Source organism: Rhododendron vialii, chromosome 5a (genome assembly GCF_030253575.1).
Source record: "Rhododendron vialii isolate Sample 1 chromosome 5a, ASM3025357v1".
Lineage (NCBI taxonomy): Eukaryota > Viridiplantae > Streptophyta > Magnoliopsida > Ericales > Ericaceae > Rhododendron > Rhododendron vialii.
Genome location: NC_080561.1, coordinates 19,521,287 through 19,542,594, shown reverse-complemented (window position 1 = coordinate 19,542,594; position 21,308 = coordinate 19,521,287). Strand labels below are relative to the sequence as shown.

The following is a 21,308-nucleotide window of genomic DNA, read 5'->3' as shown; positions in this document are numbered from 1 at the left end:
CTGATCAAAATTATCCCAATTTATAGCACGTTGAGAAATTTATCTAGCAAAAATCATGTTTATTGATTTTAGTAAATACATGATAGTAGAGGATTTATTTCAAGACAAATGAGTTTCAATTTGGTGCGGCAATATGTCCTTTTTCATGAAAAATACAATCTCAAGTTATATTGTTCAAAATTCAATTGGCATGATTTTCAAACTGATTAATTAATATTATCGACGGATTAAAAAAAAATTACTTTTATCGAGAAGTTCTAAGAAATCAACGATTTCAAGCATTAAAGTGAAATAAAAAAAGACTCGCAAAGCCCTCGAGATCGTCCAATCGCACTAAAGAAGATCCTCTCCTTTGCCCTCACTAGTGCCAGGAGGAATTTTCTATATAAAAAATTTGTTTAGGGTCCACTATAGTAGTTGTCAAACCTATTTAGTCCACTTATCAAGTTTATAACCCCCCCTAGTCCACTATTAGTATTTGGTAAGGCCTATAGTCCACTTCCTTTCAAAGGGGAAACGGTACATGGAAGAAATACCCTCCCTTTTGAAACCCCTTATTTCCCGTTATCCCATTATCCCCTCTCCCATTCAAAACAGCGGCAGTTACGTGGAGAGAGAGAGAGAGAGAGAGAGAGAGAGAGAGAGAGATTGATCACGATATCGTCTATTGTTCCGGATTTGGTGATCGCATTTCTTCTCCTCTTGAATAATGATCGCGAATCTCCTCCTGTTCCAGTTCCACTACTGTTACCTCATACATTTGGTGCATTCCTCTTGTGCTTTGTTTCTCTCTTGATTGAGTGCTATTATTATTGTGTTGTCGTGTTCATCTAAGGTGTGTAAGTTTTAGTTTAGTTGCTCAAGATCTAATTTCTGTATTTACTGATCTTGATGTTGTTGAAATTGTTATTGTTTTTGTTGTTTTTGGAGTTGTTATTGTACATATGAAAGTTGCATGTTTGAATTGGATGAGATCGTCGATCACATGGTTCATATATATTGTTATATGCTGAAACCTAACTTTGAAAGTATATTACACAGGACAGAAGTTGGGACTTGACGTTATGAGACCATTTATATAACGTTATATAATTGATGTTCTTTTTAGAATTACGTATTATAGACGCAAGCATATGACAATATATGTTTATAACAAACACCAGTTCTTTATATGTAATCATGTTTTTCATTTAAGGTGCCATGGTATTATTTGATTTTTCTATTTTGTTGTGTGTTATTTTTTATGCAGGTGTCATGGAACAGACAATTATATTTGTTTATAAGTATGGGTTGTAGATTCTTCCAGTGAGGTTATTGAGTAGTGGTAGGTTGAAGGATGTCTTAAGCAGTATTTGAAATAGGTGGAAGAATCTCACACTTGGTAAATTTTCTGTTTCATATGCTTTTGAGGATGGTTATTGTGCTCTTCTGAATGAAACTGATTTTGAGAGCATGCCATTCTTGTTAAGTAGTTCTGATTGCATAAATGCTAAAGTCAACGTTGATGAGGATAAACATAGTAGCAGGGTAATTGTGGATAGTACTATTGATGAAGAGGTTGATGATCAGTTAGAAGAAGATGTGGATATAATAGACCACAAGGAAAATACTGTAAGCATGCTGAGACTTGGTATTTGACGGAAGGTTGGGCTAATCTGATAGAGGGTGTTGGATAAGAATTTCCTGGTGGTGTTAAAGAGTTTAAGGAGGTGCTGGCTAAATATTCGATTGAGAATGGGTTTATGTATCGTTTCGTGAAAAATGACAAACTTAAGGTGAAGGCTATTTGTGTTATTGTAGGGTGTGAATGGCACGTGCATGCCATTTTGAATAGAACTAATGGAGTGTTTCATATTAAAGAGTGAACTTATGTTTATTGAAGTAAAGATCGATTGTTCAACATGTTTATACATGCTTTAGCAAAATAAATTTACTAGCTATCTTTCATGCATTTCAAACATTATAGGCAACTAGACAAACTTATATATATATATATACACACACTTAGAGAGAGTAGTTACGGATATTCTACATGATCATACAACTTTTATACTTAGAATTAATGAGTAAGGGAAAATCTACCGTTCTTCTTGGTGGTAGGTACGGCTACGGAAAAAATAAGTACGTCGGACGGAGTAACTTCCTACGGTGAGCTTCCAGAAGCTTCGAAAGAGAAAGGTTTCTCGCGAAACTAGATCTTGACTATACTACTAAACTTTTTGGATCGAAAGGGTGGTCGAGTGGCGGTTTAGTGGCGGTTTTGGATGAGTTTCTTGAAGAACTTCAAGAAAAACTCAAGAACACTAAGAACAAGGAAGAACAAAGTAAGAACTCAAGGATTCTAGAGAGAGAATGTAGAGACCCGTAAATTTTTTTTTTTTTAAATTTTAATGTTTTATAAGTGGACAAATATTGGTTTAATGTGGAAATTATAGTTATGGGTTAATGTGCAAGGTTTGAAAGTCAAGGGTGTTAGTGTAATTTGGTGTGTGTGTATATGTGTGTGCCCAGGGAATTCATTTCCCATTTTTCCCCTCTCCCGTTCACTCTCCCTCTCTCGGGTCTCTCTCCATTTCTCTCCCTCCCACTCTCAAATTTCACCTCCAACCTCAAAACCCATGAAGATTGACCTTCATTCCACCCTCCGTGCATGATCTTGAGCTTGTATTCAGTGGGGTTTAGCTCGAAGAAGAGTATTTAGTTGATTTTGAGGTTCCGGAAGCTAGGGCTCGTTCAAATCGCTTGGATTTTGCCTTCCGACTTGAGGTAGGGAATTCTACCTCTCTTTATATGTTATTTGAATGTTTCTATGCCTTGTTCGAGTTTGTATTGGTTGTATTTGAGATTGGATCGAAACCTGAAATTTTCTGTCAAAATCGTCTGTAAGTTGCTCTCTCTACCGGTAGGAACTTTTCACCTACCGGTAGGACGATTGAGAAATTCCTTCATAACCAGCTCAAACGTACAGCAACAGCTCAAAAGCTGCTCAACGTATTCAAGTTCTACCGGTAGGAAAGTTTTACTTACCGGTAGGTCTAGTGCAAAAAATGTTTCATTCAACTATAGGTCTAGTGCAAAAATTGTTTCGTTCAACTGTTGGCCTTTCTGTTCCCAACTTTCCTACCGGTAGGTCTAGTGCAAAAAATGTTTCGTTCAAATGTAGGTCTAGTGCAAAAATTGTTTCGTTCAACTGTTGGCCTTTCTGTTCCCAATTTCTACCGGTAGGAGGTTTAACCCTACCGGTAGGTCAAGTTCCACTGGTAGGACTCGTTCACCTATCGGTAGGAGATTGAGCTGCTGTAGTGTCTTTCAGATGCTTTCCTATATCTTCCAACTCGCATTTTGAAGCTTGTCATTGACTTTAATGTGGTTGTTTGCACATTCTTTCAAGTGTTTTTGAGAGTATTACTCGTTCCTCACTTAGAGTGGTATCCAATGGACGTTATTGCACATTGAAATACGAGCAATACACTTGAAGATTTCTCGGGATCCGACGAGTAGCATCGCAATCTATTTTCTCTCGACTCGTAGAATTCTTTAGATTCCTTTAGTATATGCTTTACGGACTCCAAGTATAGAAACTAAAAGACCGGGCATCGCAGAGTCTAGTCGTGGGTTGATATGTGGTATGTGAAGGCACGGGGGTGTACTTAGAGGTACGGTGAGGACGTGTGGTATTGTGGTATGCTTAAAAGAAAGGGCGTGTATTAGTTATTTAGTCTGAGTCTTGAAATGAAATCAATGTGGTGGATTGGTAGAGTGTTTAGAATGCTTGAAGTGAAATCAATGTTGTGAAAGAATTGTTTGAGAGGATATAATAACTTGTGTCCACCCGACTCGTCAAGTCTTGCAATCCTTTTGGCACCCTCCCTATGAGGTTCAAGTGTAGAAACTAATGGATAGAGTATTGTAGGATTATATATGTGGGCTTAATACGCTATGTCTGATGCGAATGGGTAAGCTAATGAAAATGCATGAACATGTATATTTAGGAAGTCAGGTAATGGTTAACTGAAGTTTTGTGGTAACACCAACAGAGTGATGATGAAATTGATTATGAAACGATGACGATTATGAAAAAATGTGAACGGTGACCCAAATGGTCGTTATTGAGGGAAAAGACTCGGGGTGACCCTGCGCTCGAGGGAACTAGACCCGAGGTGACCCAACTGATTATTGCTATTGAGGGAAAAGACTCGGGGTGACCCTGCGCTCGAGGGAACTAGATCCGAGGTGACCCAACTAACTACTATTATTGAGGGAATAAACTCAGGGTGACCCTATGCTCGAGGGAACTAGACCCGAGGTGACCCTAGTGATTATTGATGGGAAACACTTGATTAAAAGAAAGGAAAAGGTTTTGCAATAAAGGGATTTGATGAAGATAAATGTGGACACGAGAAAGATTGTAGTACTGTACGAAGAATAATAAGATGATTATGAATTGATTATGGACAGGTGTGGAATGACATGAGTTTGTTAATGTATTTAGTCAAAGAAGCAAACGGTTAGTGACATTTATGTGAAGTATAGGACCCTTAGACTATAACTTGCAGCTTGTTGGTAGTCACTCGTACTTTGGGCGTATCTGTCAATATTCACTCATTCATGGTGCATGATTCATCAAATTTACATATAGTTTTAGTATAGAATACTCTACTGGGCACGTGTTTGCTCAACCTACCATTTCAGGTTCATTGCAGGTCATGGTCATGGAGTGCTTGAAGTGCATGCGGGCAATATCAAGGGAAGCTATTTTTGGAGAGTACTTTATATTTCTTGTAAAGCAAACCGCTTGTTATGAAACTCCTATTTTGAAAAGTTGTAATTGTAAGCCAGTTTGTGAATGTTTGGAAATTGCACTGTATTTTGGGGTAATGTACGTACGATTGTGAGGACTTTGAATTTCAAATAATATTGTTAATTTATGATAAAAATCGAGGGCGCGACAACTTGGTATCAAAGCATAGGTTTAGAACACCTTGAGACCGTGGGGAGACTTTTAGTCTCATGGGTTCAAAACTCGCTACATCTTTTTGCAAAACCACATGTATACTTGCATGAATGATATTGGTCCATCAATATGTCATTGCATTTATATTACGGTAGAGTGGTGTAGAGTTGTTAACCTCCAATGGGAAGGTTGGAGCCTTGCATCTGATAGCGAAGTGATTAATGTTGGTGTTCTTCTTTCTTATATTTTTATAATAGGATGTTTCTGAGATGTGGAGTTAGGTGGGGTGAGACCGTGGATCATGATCACCAGGGTTGTAATGCTTACGGGGAGAATGACGTGAGTCAGTATACTAGGGATGAGGTAATGTTTCCTGAGATCGTTGAGTGCATGAAAGGTGTTGAGACACTAGGGGGTGCGCAGGGCGGTGTGAATGAGGGGGAAGCTAGGCACCGAGTTGTTAGCACGAGGTTATGTCTTGAGAGTGTTGAGAGTTTAGGAAGCAAGAAACCAAGGGTACCAAATCAGTCTTTGCAGGGCCAGCAGGGCTTAAAACTACCTTCTCATTCAGAGGCTCCGGGAGTTCTTTATAAGCGTCAGATTGTGTGTCACCAATGTGGTCAGCCTGGTCATATTCGTTCACAATGTCAAAGGGATCAAAAATCTTGCTTTACTTGTGGGGAGTTTGACCATGTATCGAGGAACTGTCCTCAGGGGAAGATAATGCGAGATGAGTTAGGCTTAGCACAATAACCAGGAACTAGGCAAATCGTCAGCCAACTGCAATCCCAAAGTGCACCAAGGCAACCAACCATTAGAATGAGTACGTCGCCAAGGAGTTTTGGAAGTCAAGGGAGGAAAAGGCAGAGGGAATCAAATCAACCTTTGCTGAACCAGATTAATCTTAGGTCACCTACCTTATCTAGGGATCAAGGAGTTCCACAGCTAGATAGGTTTTGCTATGTTTGTCGTGAACCTGGCCACATGGTGAGAAATTGTCTTCAGAGACCGGAAGTGCATGGTGAGTCGAGTTCAGTGCAGCAGCATCAGCGTACACTGACACAACAACAGATGCAACTCCGTAACTAGGTCACCAACCCCTATCATTCCCTAGCTCTCAAAACTGTCAGTTGTTTGAGGTATCTTCATTTCCTTATTGTTTGACCCATTCATTAGTCATTCCATAATGATGTGTTGTCATTTACTTCTTTAATTGAAGCATGACAAGGGTAGATATGATTTGCGAAGAGGCTGATTCTATCCATGATAGTAGGTGATATTCCAAATGCAATTTTCTAAGCATTGTTCCTTTATGTACGCTTATTCATTGGCCTAGTTGAGTCTTGTTAGAATTGTATCGTAATCTACTTTCTAGGAAATTCGTTAAATTCTTGATGTTTAAGTCAACTGTTACGCAATTCGTTCTTAGCTTTTCTTAGGTATATTCGAATTCTTGTGGTGATGTATCCTGTGACACTTTTGCTATTGATACTGACAAATGTTTCTTGTTCTCTATTCGAGGTCTTGTTTCTGACAATATTATACTTGAGATAAGTTTCCGTTGGTCAAATTAGGTTCCTCCTCCGTTGTGACTATCAGTTTTGTTGTTTGCTTGTAACTGTTATTCTACGAAAGTTCTTATGTTGCAACTTAATTTTATTAAACCCAATCTGCGCTCACATACTCAATGTTATGCAAATTCGTTGGTACAGTTCAATTCGGACCTTGTTGCTATTGTTACCAACTTTGGTGCCACCATATACCCTGATTCCTTGACTATGAAATCACGTGATTTGAACTTGTATCCGTTTGCTTGCCTAGACCTATTCAATTGGTTTGGACTTCATTGCTGCAGTTACTAGTCTATCTGTTGGAACTTGTTATCCTATTTGAGTTCTTATGTTGTAATTGGCGCAAAATCTTGAGGTGACAACCACTTTGTCGTGAATCCTCAACTTTGGAGGCACATCACTCGTTCTGTAACACTTAGCCTTAAATTGTTGGAAGTTCTTATCGTTTCCGGTGTTGGACAATTATGATCTTGTATTAGTTAGTTCACCAGAGATCTGTTTCACTTCCTCGTATTTATCCTTAGCATCAACATCGTTCGTTGCAAAAGGTTATTCACTCACTCTGTTGATTTGTGGAGCAATAAGAAAGTTATGATCAATCATATCAAATTTCTTGGGTTATTATAAAAAGGTATTTTGAGTTTGTTGCCTAACCGCCCTAAAGATTCCACGTGTCCCTTGAATTTCGAATGTCTCGTTACCGTTCTTTGAACTCTTGATTGACGTTGCTTGAGCTTTAGAGCTTGCTTGTTTCATTTGAGATAACGATTGAATCCTTCTAATAGCCTAGAATAACCTAACCTGGAGTGAGAAGTTAATGCGGCTCTTAAAAGCATTGGAGTGAGTTCTGGAACCGCTAGATTTAGTATCGAGGAGTGTGATGAAATCTACTCGCCGACAACATTCGAGAACTCGAGAGAGAGTGACCGAACAGATCAAAGTGATTCGTCCGTGCAAGACCGACCAAAGGATAATGTCAATTGCCCTCGTCACCCATTGTCACTTAAAGTGGGAAATTGCGTATTTCGTAAGGCATTACCGCATTCGAGCTTATCTCGTCTTGGGAAGGAAGGGAAGCGTTCACTGCTAGAAAGATAGGTTGGGTGTCAAATACGGTGTGCGTTTTGGATAGCCAGGTGACTACCGATGAAATCCACTTGGAAAAGGCGCTTGATCACCGCCCATTCTAGATGGAAGTCTCGGGAAGTCAATCGGACTATCGGGTATATGTGACGCGCTCTATGTACCAATTATAGGTGTTGATGAAGAATGAACCAAATCCATTGTATGTGTTAGAAGGGTTCGAACTCAAGTTAGAAGCTAACGTGTCCTATGATGAGAATTTGATATGTATCCTAGACTTGCGTAGTCAATGTCGAAAGGTAAGCCGATGTCGTCAGTGCGAGGTTACGTGCAAATGGGGGTACGAAGTTCGAAAGATATACACGTGTTTGTTGTGGTTTGATTGATATGAATCTTTGACATAAACTTTGATGGTTATTGAATTGTTGTATAATGGATAGCGTTACAGTTGGAGTATGTCGATGTGATGCTTGGCATGATTGGACTTACCTTACTAAATTTCGAGGACGAAATTCCTTTAAGGAGGATAGAATGTAGAGACCCGTAAATTTTTTTTTTTTAAATTTTAATGTTTTATAAGTGGACAAATATTGGTTAATGTGGAAAATATTATAGTTATGGGTTAATGTGCCAGGTTTGAAAGTCAAGGGTGTTAGTGTAATTTGGTGTGTGTGTGTGTGTGTATGTGTGTGCCCAGGGGATTTATTTCCCATTTTTCCCCTCTCCCGTTCTCTCTCCCTCTCTCAGCTCTCTCTCCATTTCTCTCCCTCCCACTCTAAAATTTCACCTCCAACCTCAAAACCCATGAAGATTGACCTTCATTCCACCCTCCGTGCCTGATCTTGAGCTTGTATTCAATGGGGTTTAGCTCGGAGAAGAGTATTTAGTTGATTTTGAGGTTCCGGAAGCTAGGGCTCGTTCAAATCGCTTGGGTTTCGCCTTCCGACTTGAGGTAGGGAATTCTACCTCTCATTATATGTTATTTGAATGTTTCTATGCCTTGTTCGAGTTTGTATTGGTTGTATTTGAGATTGGATCGAAACCTGAAATTTTCTGTCGAAATCGTCTGTAAGTTGCTCTCCCTACCGGTAGGAACTTTTCACCTACCGGTAGGACGATTGAGAAATTCCTTCGTAACCAGCTCAAACATACAGCAGCAGCTCAAAAGCTGCTCAACGTATTCAAGTTCTACCAGTAGGTCTAGTGCAAAAATTATTTCGTTCAACTGTTGGCCTTTCTATTCCCAATTTCTATCGGTAGGAGGTTTTTCGTTCAACTGTTGGCCTTTCTGTTCCCAATTTCTATCGGTTGGAGGTTTAACCCGGTCGATAGGTCAAGTTCTACCGGTAGGACTCGTTCACCTACCGGTAGGACTCGTTCACCTACCGGTCGATAGGTCAAGTTCTACCGGTAGGACTCGTTCACCTACCGGTAGGAGATTGCGCTGCAGCAGTGTCTCGTTCACCTATCGATCAATAGGTCAAGTTCTACCGGTAGGACTCGTTCACCTACCGGTAGGAGATTGAGATGTTGCAGTGTCTTTCAGCTGCTTTCCTATATCTTCCAACTCGCATTTTGAAGCTTCTCATCGACTTTAATGTGGTTGTTTGCACATTCTTTCAAGTGTTTTGGAGAGTATTACTCGTTCCTCAATTAGAGTGGTATCCAATGGACGTTATTGCACATTGAAATACGAGCAAAACACTTGAACATGTCTAGGGATCCAACGAGTAGCATCGCAATCCGTTTTCTCTCGACTCGTAGAATTCTTTAGATTCCTTTAGTATATGCTTTACGGACTCCAAGTATAGAAACTAGAAGACCGGGCATCGCAAAGTCTAGTCATGGGTTGATATGTGGTATGTGAAGGCACGGGGGTGTACTTAATGGTACGGTAAGGACGTGTGGTATTGTTGTATGCTTAAAGGAAAGGGCGTGTATTAGTTAATTAGTCAGAGTCATGAAATGAAATCAATGTGGTGGATTGGTAGAGTGTTTAGAATGCTTGAAGTGAAATCAATGTTGTGAAAGAACTGTTTGAGAGGATATAATAACTTGTGTCCACCCGACTCGTCAAGTCTTGCAATCCTTTTGGCACCCTCCCTATGAGGTTCAAGTGTAGAAACTAATGGATAGAGTATTGTAGGATTATATATGTGGGCTTAATACGCTATGTCTGATGCGAATGGGTAAGCTAATGAAAATGCATGAACATGTATATTTAGGAAGTCAGGTAATGGTTAACTGAAGTTTTGTGGTAACACCGACAGAGTGATTATGAAATTGATTATGAAACGATGACGATTATGAAAAAATGTGAACGGTGACCCAAGTGGTCGTTATTGAGGGAAAAGACTCGGGGTGACCCTGCGCTCGAGGGAACTAGACCCGAGGTGACCCAACTGATTATTGCTATTGAAGGAAAAGACTCGGGGTGACCCTGCGCTCGAGGGAACTAGACCCGAGGTGACCTTACTGATTACTATTATTGAGGGAATAGACTCGGGGTGACCCTGCGCTCGAGGGAACTAGACCCAAGGTGACCCTAGTGATTATTGATGGGAAACACTTGATTAAAAGAAAGGAAAAGGTTTTGCAATAAAGGGATTTGATGAAGATAAATGTGGACACGAGAAAGATTGTATTACCATACGAAGAATAATAAGATGATTATGAATTGATTATGGACAGGTGTGGAATGACATGAGTTTGTTAACGTATTTAGTCAAAGAAGCAAATGGTTAGTGACATTTATGTGAAGTATAGGACCCTTAGACTATAGCTTGCAGCTTGTTGGTAGTCACTCATACTTTGGGCGTATCTGTCAATATTCACTCATTCATGGTGCATGATTCATCAAATTTACATATAGTTTGAGCATAGAATACTCTACTGGGCACGTGTTTGCTCAACCTACCATTTCAGGTTCATTGCAGGTCATGGTCATGGAGTGCTTGAAGTGCATGCTGGCAATATCAAGTGAAGCTATTTTTGGAGAGTACTTTATATTTCTTGTAAAACAAACCGCTTGTTATGAAACTCCTATTTTGAAAAGTTGTAATTGTAAGCCAGTTTGTGAATGTTTGGAAATTGCACTGTATTTTGGGGTAATGTACGTACGATTGTGAGGACTTTGTATTTCAAATAATATTGTTAATTTATGTTAAAAATTGAGGGCACGACAGAGAAGTTGAAAGGTTGGAAGGTATGAGTTAAATGGCAAGGATGGGGTGCTATTTATAGCAAAAGTCTTGGCTATTACCCAAGGAATAAAATTTTCTCTAGCAATTATTGTCCAATGAGTAAAGGGATAGGTATGGCCTTGTAAGGATGATGTACAAGTACTAATAATATCTAGGTATAAAAGACTAGATTTTTTGTACCTTGGGTTAGATTTTAGGAAGATTTGATGGAAGAAGAAGTGATGGTTCAAAGATTGGGCTGTAAGGATGTAAGAAAATCATGTCAATGTACTCTCTAAATCTCTCCCATATCTCTCCATGTCTCACTAGTACAAGGTGTGAGTATATATATATGTATGACCAAGTATATACATAAATAAACAAGTACATAATGTACTATGTAATCTACTAAGATTTCCAAGTATCCAATAAAAAATTATAAGGTCAAGATTTCCTAATAAACTAATCTAATAAGCACATGTTCCTATGACATTATTATATTAGAATACTTTAGTACACATATCTATATATAACAATATCTTTAGAAAATCTAGGGCAATAGATTTATAATGTACATATACATATATTTTTTTTAGGATATAATCACATGAAAAATCTTGGAAGTGATTATTTAATAAAATACTAGAACTTGTTGGTAGACTAACCTTATTATCCAAGGGGTAAAATTTACCCTAGCATGTATTGACCAATGGTTAAAGGGGTGAGGTAATATATTCTAGAATAATACCTTGAAAGGACTAAAGTCCTTTAAGCAAGCTTATATAAATCTATGAAGTACATAAGTCTATATATAATCTTATATATGTACTTTAATAAATCTAGAATGGTACCTTAGGTGGAAAATCTAGGTTTCACATTGTCCAATGGATAAAAGTTTCCCTAACTTTTATTATCTAATGGTAGGAGATAAAGGTGATAAGTATGGCCTAGGAATGACTAGACAAGTGAATATATATATATTACTATTTTGGTCCAAGGTTCAATTAGCGTTTGGAGGGGTTCACAAGACTCAAAGATGGTCAAAAAGGTCCATCTAGGGTTAGGAGATTGTAACTAGGTGAATTGGTAATTTGGTTCTTCCAACTAGTCGGTTGAAACCTAATCCTATTTGCCAAATAGGATTTCTAGCCAAGAAATATAATTTTAAAGATTTTATTTTACTCCTTAGGAAAATATACAAGTGCTTCTATAAGCATACTTGTCTTTAGAAAATGACTAAATTGTTCGGTGCGAAAAGATAAAATTTTATAAGTCTCAAATCTAATTATAACGGATTATTAGAAATAAAAAAAAGTAATTTTAAAAGCAAATCCAGGTAATAAAATTCAAATTCAAATTTTTAACGAAAATTTTATTTTACCAAAAATCAAGGTCGTTACATGTCTCCTTTATAACTGTGTTTTTTGATATCGTACTACAAATGAAATAGGGCATACATGGTTACATATGCAGTTGGTTGTCATTAATATTAATCGAAGTAGTACCGAAGTTGGACAAGCCATCAATATTTCCAAATTGCTTAACATATTAACAACACAATAGGCCATCAATATCAATATTTTCAACATATCTATAACAAAATGCACTATATTGTACCACATAAGATAAGGTATTATTAACAAGTCAATGGTCAAGTCAAAGTTTGTTTGAAATAAACCATCAAAGAGTTTTGTACTATCTAAGACCAAGAAAATCTTTCAGCTATCCTTACAAAAATATAAAATCCACATTTGTCTCGAGGACACCATCTCACAATCAATCTCACCATCATCTCACTTTCCATCTCACCAACGCTCATTGCGACTCCTTCCCCATCTGTCTCGCTTGCCATTTCTCTATCGTCTAGCTTCTACCTCCATCGTTCAAAAATCGAGAGACTAAACCAGCTCTATACTGGTCAATTTCAATCTTCGGAAGTGTTTTTGGGATTGACTCAAGGTGCGCCAATACATCCATGAGCATGCAGACGATAACTCCACAATCAACCCTGTAAATTTTTGTGGGAAATTAATAAGATAAGTTGATATGGAGGTTTTTGCAAACTGTTGTATGTAGAAGTTGCATGGAGTTTCAAAGCTTACGATGTATTTTGCTATTGTGGTGCATGTTGAGGTGAGCAGATTGGAGCATCAAAATTCTGTTTTTCAAATAGTATTTCGGTACCGATACTTTGGTTCTTCAGCTCAACATGCCTGTCCTTCATGTAATTCTTCATATACTTTTTCTACATTTAGAAAGCATAATATTAGTGGTGTTTATATTGTTCATGAATGGATTTATGAGTATTTGCATATATGGAATTGTTAAGTGTACCACAAAGGTAGCATCTTTCACAAATGGATCTCTGCCGTCTCTCTTCCTCAACGAATTGCAGTGCATCCAGTTCTTTTTTTGAACGTCAAAGAAAAGAACAGTCCAATGGTATGGTGTAATCTTTAGTGGTTTGTCCCTACTGCCATTCATAGGGAATACCAAGTACCGATAGTATTTAGTCGCATATTACCGGACGTTTTCAAACACACGATGAAGCTTCTTGTCGAGCAGAACTGCTCTCATGTCGCTGTTCTCAGTGTGTAGTATAGTTTGTTGCATTGAAATAACATTTAAGGATAGTAGGACTGATGATCATATATAACCTTAAATATGTAGGCATTTACGGAAGTTAAATAGATGTTTCTTACCCAGATGGTGCATGGAAACATCTATTTAATGTGGTTAAGATTATCGTTATCTAGCTGGATCGTTAACATACGAGTGAGACCGTCGATCATCTGCATTAGTTTTCATTTTTAGGTAAGAACAGAATCGACTAAATATGTATTTGCAACATGATATAAGATAGGAACGTCTTACCCAGTTTGAGATGTCCCCTCCTTGCATGAGTTTCATTATGTCTTCCAGGGGTATAACTTCTCTCGTCACATCATTGGTCCAAACAGTGCAACTATTTTGTGTCATAGGGAAGAATTAGGAGATGGAATCATTTCTGCGAATCTTACATTATGTGTGACATTATATGATCACATTTATGGTCAAAAATCAGAAAATACAACATAATATGTACGCTTCTGTTATAACATATATGGTCAAAATCATCACATATACATTTAAGTGAATAAATCAACCTCTCTCGTTACATTGTTGGTCCAGATAGTGGTGTTGTGTTTGTCAAATGGAGGCACCAGTTTATGTGTAGAGACCCGTGATTTATTTTATTTTATTTTATTTTAGGCTGTATTTTTTTTTCCTTTGTTAATGTACGGCCCGTTGAAATAGACGGTTCGGATATTCGGTGTGACGTGTTCGTGGGAGGATATAAGGGTAATTGTGCGAGAGGTGCACGTGTGTGTGTGTGGGGTGGGAGCATGATTACTCCCCATGCCAATAATTTCCCCAGGAGACTACTTTCTCCCATTTCTCTTTTTCTCACTCTCTTGGCCAAACTCTCTCCTCTCCTCCGAAACTCTCTCCTCCTTCTCTCTTCGATCTCAACACCTTAGAGCGTGATTCCGGACGAAGTCCAAGAATTAAAATTGCTATACGGAGCACGGGTTTTCCGAATATCCAAGAAAAATCTTGATCGGACCGCGTGGGAGCTCGGTTGACTTGGTCAAAGGATCGGGTTTTGCTCAAAACCCATGAGGTAGGGATTTCTTACCCTCGTTATGCGTGTATACGATGTTTATGTACTTAGATCGTGCCTTGTTTCGTTGTTTGAGGTTGTTTCTTCCATTTCCGAGAATCTGCAGAACAGGGCCTTTGTTTTCGGGGTTTTACGCCTTCTTAAGCTCAGAATTGAATTTTAGTTCCTTCTTATGGAATAGGTTAGACTTAAAGCCCGTTCTAATGCCGCTGGAATCACTTGAAACCGTTGAGAATTGAATTAATGGTGGATTTTAGAAGTTTGGTCACGAATCTGTCTCGGTTTCTGCTCGTTTTCGGTTTGCGCCCAACTTCAAATGGCTGTAACTTTCTCGTCTGATGTCCAATTCATGTAAACTTTATATCGATTTCGAGGTCTTGAAGTCAGCTTTGCATTGCCACTGGAATCGCCTTAAAAATCTTAGTACACCAAAAGTTATGATAATTTGAGTGGAGATGTGTCAATCTGTCACTTTGATGCGTGACAGATTCGTATTGCTTCGATAAATGCCTGTTTAACCATATCCTTGGATTTCAAATTTGACTAGGGTTCCTTCATACCTTTTAAGCTTCGTTCACTCGCGCAACTTTTGGGACTGGAATCGTTTAAAAGTATTAAGAACTCGATTTATAGTGATTTTTAGAAGATTGAACTAAAATCTGGAAATCCGGGCGGCGTACAGGGCTGCGTTTTTCATCGTTTGTTATGGTTAAATGACGCTATTGGTTATGGGTCCTTATGGGTTTTAAAGATTGGTAAGTTGGTGATATGTTGGCGTTGGAATCATTGAAAAATTTTGAGTATGCAAATTTTAATGATGTTGTATAATCGTTTTAACTCGATAATGGGTGTGAGATTGATTATGGATGGATTGTGCATAATGAAGGATGTTTATGGACCTATGATTCGAGTGTTATGGCTATGTGTGATATCGAACTTTGTATTTATCGTGGTGTGGCATGTCATAGCATATGGATAATGGATGGAGTCGTATCCAACTTCGGATGTCGACGAAGGTTACGGGGCCTAACACTGCCCGGAATGTGGAGTCGCATCCACTTTGTGGGATGTCGATGAGGGTTACGGGGCCCAACACCGCCCGGAATTCACGTCAATATGGACGGAGCCCGGTTCACCTTCTTGGTGGGACCTTGGCGAGGGTTACGGGGCCCAACACCACTCGGAATTCACGTCAATATGGACGGAGCCCGGTTCACCTTCTTGGTGGGACCTTGGCGAGGGTTACGGGACCCAACACCGCCCGGAATTCACGTCAATATGGACGGAGCCCGGTTCACCTTCTTGGTGGGACTTTGGCGAGGGTTACGGGGCCCAACATTGTTGATTGGTTGAGCTAGACTTATGACCTGTGTTGCTTGAGAAATGAAAAGAGAGATAAAGTTGTTAATCTAATGTTTGGGCTTGTCATTCGACTTTGAACTGTATCTTGGATTACTATCCTTCCTCATTGAGCCTCTTGTTCGGTACAAATCAAGGAAACTAGTTCTTGTTGCATGGAGTGGCTACTACTTGAGAAATAAAACACAAATTAATTATGTTCAAAAAGGAAATCCAATGATATGTTCGTATTGTTCTGCTGATAGATATACTCATTGTCATTAGCATCTTGGGCTTCGTTGTATATATATAATGTTGCTCACGTACCACTGTTGGTGCATGATCATCACATATTCGTATAGATCGAGGCAGAATCGAGTAATTGCGTAGTGATGGACAAATGACGATTGATGACAAGTTGTGGTCTAATTGGAATAATTCGAGTCGAGTTTTGCTTCTAGTTTGACATGTGAGTTGTTAGGGTTGTCTTTATGAAATCATGATTCCCTGGTTGTAGTATGCTCATTCGTGGTGGAAGACCCATGTTTCTTTGTAGATCTCATCGTATTCATTCACTCTAGGTGCATGATTCATCGCATTTTCATATAGCTGGTGTATAGATTTCCCTGCTGGGCTAGTGTAGCTCACCCTACCATTCTCAGGTACACTACAGGGACACAGTCTTGGAGGGTGTGAAGTGCATGCAGACATCACAAGCTAAAGTTATATATATATATATATTGGAAGTACTTGCATATCTTCATAAAACAAATTGTATTGTATTGTTTTCTTTATTTTTGGAATACTGTATCGGTTGGACAAACCTGTGGATTCGGAAACTGTAATGTATTTGGGGGCTATCGTATGTACTATTGCGAGGGTTTGTATTTAAAAATGGTATTGTTATTTATGTTGAAAATCGAGGGCGTGACATAATGTAATGCAATTTTTTCATATGAGGTTATATGAGTGTAGTATATTTACTTACCTGAGATTTGCGTTAGTGCAGTCTACAATTTGGTGTAATAGGTTCACATCGTTAGTCAGGAGCAAATGAATCAACGGTGCTTGATTAGGATTCCACTTTTGTTTCGATTTATTCTTTTCCCCCTTTTTCAAATCATTGTAGACATAACCGTCTAACCACTTCACCACTTTGGTGAAATTTTTTTCACTTCTCTGGTCAGCAACAATGAGTCCACTTTTACTTTGTTTTTTCTCCTCTTCCCTTTCGGTGTGTTGCATTCTAGTATAGTTGTGTATGCTTCAATAGTCGTACTGTCCACTTCTGCATCTGGCACCATTATGTGCTTTGGCCCACCCTCATCCAGGATCATTTCAACCCCCCCTTTCCGCCCCCTCCTTCTTCTTCTCCTTCTTCTTATTCTTCTTCTCATTCTTCTGCATCTTTATAATCTTCTTCTTCTTCTTCGTCCACATTTTCTATTTCTTGTTTCTCTCCCCCAGCATCCTCTTCTGTAGCCTTTGATTCCTTCTTGCCCACATTTTCAACTGTCTGTTTTCAAACAAAAAAAAAAAAACAACAGTTATAATGGTAAACTTATTACCTACAAAGGAAGATAAAATAGCATGCATATATAACCTAATATATTTGATGTACCTGGTATGTTTGTGTTACAGAATGTGTCACAAGATCATCAATGATATCTATACCCACTTCCCATTTTTCTTCGACAATGTCTTTCTCTATGATCATGCCACCAATCTCAGTTTGTAAAGTCACGTTTTTATGCTCTAGGTGGTCTCTATCAAATTGTGAAGAAATGCCTTTGAATCCGAAATCAGGTGTTGTGGTTTATGGATGATTTGTAATCTATCTCCTAAGATCGGAAATTGTGGCATTTTTCTCCTTGTTTTCTCTCTAAAGCTCAGAAATTAACCAGTCCCTTTCCGAATTATCTTCGGTCAACTTTCTGATTCTACCTTGGAGGATTACCACTTCATCCTGCTCACTATCTGTCTCCTCATCACTTGTATCCTCCACGACCTCAATGCCCGACTTGTCAACTGTCGTCTTCAACTTAGGAGCCTTCCCATCAGCCTCGCTTTCGGGGACCATGGAAAACCTGTACAACTCTTCCTCCTCGTCGTTTGGCTCCAACTCTGAGGATAATACCTTCAAAAAAATACAGTAAACAATGATTACTATATGTAGACACCTTATTTTGGACTTTCCAAATTAGATAACTTTCGGTTTTTGATTCCTCGATGATGAAAAATATCAAGAACACTCTGGGAATGTTAGTATGTTTGAGTTTTGAGTGGTTAAACCCCTTTTAGAACCCTTCAAATCCAAAACCAAAAAGCCTCAGCCAAACCCTACCTGCATACGCTGGTGTAAGACTGGCGTACGCTGGTCAAATTGCCACGTGTCAGTCAACAGGCTTTGACTCGCGTATGTTGATCATACACTGGTGTACGCCGATCAAACCTAGTCCTATCACCTTTATTCAGCCACATTCACAGGACTTTTGGGGCATCCCAGGACTCTATAAATTCGTCTGAAAGTAGATCTCGGAGCAGGGGATGTTCCCTACCCCCTCTCACAAGCCACCCATCACCTTGTCATATGCATTTAATGCAAAAGGACTTGCACTCCAACCCAACCAGCTGGTTACACCCCTCTCCACTCCTATAAATACCCCCTCTCTTCATCCATGCAAAGGGTTACCACTTCTCCAAATCCCTTGTTGAAAACTCACTAAGTTTCAACTCCTCCCATGTTCATCTCTTCTTTGTCAAATAGAAGTAATAAACAAGCCATCACATTCATCCATCCATATACCACAATGCTCATCCATTTATCATCCAAATTACTACTCAAGTTCAAACACCTTTCGAACTCATATACCAAAGGTATAAACCTTGGAAATACTCTATGTTCTGATCCCTGAGGGGGGCTGGCAGGGTCAAGCCTGGTAATCAATACCAGTCTTGGCCCTAAAGCTAGAAAGGTTTCAAAACCATTGGTGGCTGGAATTGGCGCACGCCAGTCATATGTGTGCGTACGCCAGTCATGGTTGTATGTGCAGTACTAGCGTGGGGATCAGTATCTAGTTGTTTTATCTCTTTCTTTTCATGTTTATCACCTTTGAGCATGTTAAGCATGTTAAAACTAATTTATTGCTTTCCATAGTTAAATCTACTAGTTTTACTTTTCAATATTTATATCTGCTACTTTGGAATGCCTCTAGGGTCTTTCTGAACATGTCTCAGAACTTAGAAAGTGCAAAGCCAAGCACTAGACAAGAGGCTACAACTGGCATACAATAGTCTACTACCTGCGTGCGCGAGTCCATCCCAATCCAGTGGCTGGCCCTTTCATGGCAACTAGGCCTTGGGCTCTATTTTATTCCCAACACTGTTTATGGGGTGCTTTATTTGTTTTGTGGTCTCTGAGCCCATTTACCCAGCTTAGAACTGTACATATCTGTCTTATAAACTATTTGGTTTTGTCCTGGGTGTGCACTGGTCACTTACAGAGCCCAGAGGGTTGAAAATAAGAACTGTGGGCTTAGGCTTACTGGCGCACGCAGGATTGGTAGGGGCGTACGCAAGTGAAATTAGCATGCAATGACTTGGTCAGTGCATGCTGGTTTCTTCCTGCGCACGTCACTCCGAGTCAGTGTATTCCGGTCTGTTTAAAGCGCCCACAGGAGTCTGTTTTCAATCTATATTAATTGTTTCAATAAGCAAGCATGTCATTTTATCACATCCTGCCAACATGTTACAGTTTTATTCCCCTTAAAATTGTTCCCCCTCCCTAATTGGCTAAAAATTGATTAAAAAGAAAGAATCAAATGCTTTATAAATGCCTGAGTAGAGACCGATCTCCGGATTTGACAAGAGGGGTGTCTTAAAACCCTTCCCCTCTCTCAACCTGGCTCCCGAACCTTAGATATCAAGGTGACAATGGACCAGTCTACGCCTTTTCAAAATCAAATAACGTAGCAAGCGTTTCAAGTTCGGTTCCCTGGGTGGTATACCACAAAACCCAAGAGGCGGCTTTGAATTGAGCGTTTCGCCACGCTTTCCAAAAGGGCGCACCCGATTTTCATACAAATTTTAGGGGCGTGTGCCCACAGTGGCGACTCCGCTGGGGACTTATTGCATTAGTTGATACTTGGAAATTAATACTCTTGGGAACAATCCTGCGAAAGTTTGTCAAAACAGTGAGCTCCACGCTGCTGAAGAACGGAATGGTTATTCAATAGGATCCTCACATCGGACCAATCCAAACTTGGACTTTTCCGATTGTTCACTTGAGTAATTTTCTCGAAGTATTGATTAATAAAAGTGAGCCACATTTTAAAAGGCATTTTGCAAACGTTATGATTCTCTCTTATTAATCAATTTTTAGCATTTTTCATGTGCATCAATGTTGGCTAGCCCCGTTGAGGTGATTTGGGTAACCGGCACAGTTTACTGGAGTCCGGAGTCCTCGAATGCCCAACAACCTTGGACGATGATAAGTCATTTTGCCGTTCGATCGTTGCACTGCAATATGCGGGTAGTGGGAGGTATATCTTGGCTTTAGTCTAAGGAACCCTCTCAAACCAAAATTGGCCTCTTCATGTACAAAGCTCTAGAACTCTCCAAACTAGGACAGGTACCCATAGGGTAAGACCTACTTGCATCTAACCCCATATACCGTCTACGTGTTACTACTTTTTCTATTGCATGCACTGTACATACATTCCATTTTGTGTAGGAGAATGTTTAGGACCGCTTCTAGGTTGTCTCTCTTTTGAGTTTGTCTTATGCTTATTAGCACACTGCCATGGCCCGATGAAGAGTCATACATCTCGATGGTGCACGTTATCGAATTTCAAAGTCCGTGGATCAACGAGACTTTGGGAAATCAAAACTTTCTAAGTCTTTGTCTAACGCCTGATCGAGGTTTCGAACAGAAACTAAGGAACAACGAAGAGAATGCCGTGATACTTACACCATCCAGGTTAAGTGCTAATCACTTACACTGCTCAGGCTCCAGTACAGTACTGCTTACGCCGCCTCGATTTCGGTATCATGTCATCTACACCGAGTTGTTCCGGCTCCAAAAGTTGAAACTTCGAGAACGGAATAGTCAAAGGCTTAGACTATTTTGACATTCTTTAGTGTTAGTCGATTCAAACAAAGGATACACCCTCGAAAAGAATTCTGAGGATTCTAGCAGCGTTCGAACATCATGAGACAGACTTGTCTTTAGTTGTAGAGTCTAGGAAGACACCGACAATGACAACGTGTACGTTGCATTCCTTCAAATTCTTTCAAAAGCTACTATAGGAACCTCACTAAGTTCTCATTACTTTGCTATCCAAAGCTCTAGGTCATTTTACCGAGAATGAAAGTGTTAAAGGAAAGAACTAAACCTACTTGGGAGCGTCTGCCAGGGCTATTTCACTGCCATATCACCCTCTTCGATCATCAATCCAAAATGGCAGCACAAACAGAGCTAGATGAGCTGAAGAGGGCTGTATAGGAAATGAACCAGA

General features: G+C 39.4%; 1 long non-coding RNA gene across 1 annotated transcript; it reads left to right on the top strand.

Annotated features, from left to right (window-relative positions):
• Positions 1-14,186: 14,186 nt before the first annotated feature.
• Positions 14,187-16,711, top strand: LOC131326314 (uncharacterized). The gene is made up of 2 exons (XR_009199971.1): positions 14,187-14,454; positions 16,455-16,711. It is a non-coding gene; the product is annotated as an uncharacterized LOC131326314 (long non-coding RNA).
• Positions 16,712-21,308: the final 4,597 nt, after the last annotated feature.